Source organism: Engraulis encrasicolus, chromosome 14 (genome assembly GCF_034702125.1).
Source record: "Engraulis encrasicolus isolate BLACKSEA-1 chromosome 14, IST_EnEncr_1.0, whole genome shotgun sequence".
NCBI lineage: Eukaryota > Metazoa > Chordata > Actinopteri > Clupeiformes > Engraulidae > Engraulis > Engraulis encrasicolus.
Window position 1 is genome coordinate 48906732 of NC_085870.1, and position 2500 is coordinate 48909231.

Here is a 2500-nt window from a genome sequence, read left to right on the forward strand (position 1 = left end):
CAAACATTGCACTTTTCATACATGAAAAGGGGGATCTTCTCCATGGTCCGCCATTTTGAATTTCCAAAAATAGCCATTTCTGGCTGCAAAAATGACTGTACTTTGACCATACTAGAAAATATTTGTTTATTACTTAGTAAACTTTCATGTAAAGATCAAATTTGGCAATAGGCAGCCCAGTTTCAATGATCAGCATAGTTACTTTTTTTGACCATCTCCTGCACAGTGTACCTTTAAGGATGTCATGTCTACCAACTGTGGAGAGGTCATTTTCAATACTGTATCTTGTCACAATATGCAATTATTGAATATTTGAGCTGGTGGGGGCCCCATAGGCTACAGCCATATCTAGACTCTTAGTCGGGGCCTGCCCTCAGACATAGAATGAAGTGTTGGCATTCAGTTTGTTAGTTAGTTAGTTAGCTAGAGCTTTATCTTCCCCCAAGGGTCAATTTTACTTGCATTACACTCGCTGGCACCAGATAGATGGGAGCTGTGCGTACCTCGCTTGCATACTATGGTGATGTCTATGGGGCCGCATGCAGCCCAATGAAAAATGAAGACACAGCGCCCTCTTCTGGTCCACAGCAGGTCTGTCTTTTCACCCGTCTGACTGTCAACCATACCCCATAAACCATACCCCATTAAACCGCCGGAGCAGCGCAGAAATGATTATTTTTGTGTTTTATTCAAGTGCACAACATGACTAACGTTAGTCATGTTGTGCACTTTAATAAAAAACAAAAAGAATTATATCTGTGCTGCTCCGGTGTTGTCTCTCCAGTGAAAATGTCCTGCCTCTCTCCCGTCGATGCACCAGATGATAAAGCAGAAGCGCGCGGAATTACCCCTTTGTTACCCCATAAAACGCTTTTACTGGTGTCAACTGGCATCATGGTACCACACTCCAACACATCAGTAGGCCTACTCTACTACTCTACTGCACTGTTCTACTCATTTAATCTACTACTCAGTTTACCATCTCTATGCTAATCATACTAAGCATTGCATTACATTACTTTTGGCAGACACTTTGTATCCAAAGTTATGCATTCATGCTCCCCCACACACACTCCTACAGGTGCCAACCATGTATAGCCTAAAATAGAATAGAATAGAATAGAATAGAATAGAATAGAATAGAATAGAATAGAATAGAATAGAATAGAATAGAATAGCCTTTATTGTCATTATACAAATAATACAATGAAATCCGAAGCTGCTCTTTAAAGTGCACACCTCAGTGTCCATAGAAACATAATGTGCAATATGACTTCTATAAAACTACATTAAGTACAAATAAACAAACTGAATCTCAGTAAACTAAAGTGCTGAATTGAATTAAAACAACAGACTTCTTCATATAAAATACACATAAACAAACTCGTGGAGCAACATTAGTACCTTCACACACATCTAAAGGTGTCAGCCATAATTTCTACACACATATGCCTACTTCTACCATACAACCAAAGCCGGATTAAAATGACCCGGGACACCTAGGCTACAGGTTGTTGGGGGCCCCCCAGAAGACAAATTTAGTTAAAAAAAAAAAAAAACATAGACAGTGCCATCATTACGACATAGGAATTAAGGATAACATGTAACTGTACTCAACATGAAAGATTAATTCTTCAATATTGCATCTTGTCAAAATTCTGCAATTTTTCACTTTTTGGCAATCAGGGGCCCCCTGGCAGGTGGGGGCCTCAAGGCTGTAACCATATCTAGCCTGTACATTAATCCAGCCCTGAATGCAACCACAAACACTACGCTGCTGCTTCTAGGTATCAACCATACACGGTCTACACCAATAGGTGTCAACCATACACGATCTACACCAATTCTAGGTGTTAGATGTTAACCATACATAGCCTACATCCCTAGGTGTGAAGACACATGATCCATTTCACACGTGTCACAGAGTTCATTCTAAAGCAGATAAACAGTACATTACTAACATATGTATTATGTGAATTACTACATACTAAAATAAATTGTTACATGCATTTTCACATCCACCAGGGACAACAGCTGCAAATTAGCATTGGCTACAAATGCATATGTTATGCAAACAGAGCTCTAAATGAACACCAGCCAACAGATCAAATGCTAGTTAAAACCATATTATGCTGGTAGAAAAGAAAGCTTACAGGCCATTTTGACTGGTAGACAGTGTATGTGTGGCTAGTAATGCTTAACATTTAACATAACAATCTTGACATCAAACTGTTCAAATTGGCTAGTTATTAAAAAAGTTAATCCATAGCCCTGCATACAAATCTTATTAATATGCAGTGACCTCTTCCTCCATTAAAAATAAATCCCTTCACATTATATGTGCACTGAAATATACAGTGAGTCCAATATGTATTTGATCCCTTGCTGATTTTGCTGGTTTGCCCACTAATAAAGACATGATCAGTCTATACATTTATGATAATATGTATTCAAACATGGAGAGACAGAACATCAAAAAGAAATTTCAGAAAATAACTTT

At 38.4% G+C, this 2500-nt stretch overlaps 1 protein-coding gene across 1 annotated transcript in view; it reads left to right on the forward strand.

Annotated features, from left to right (window-relative positions):
* Positions 1-2500, forward strand: part of gpr25 (G protein-coupled receptor 25) — a 14452-nt gene that overhangs the window by 4047 nt on the left and 7905 nt on the right. The gene's annotated exons all lie outside the window — the stretch shown is intronic.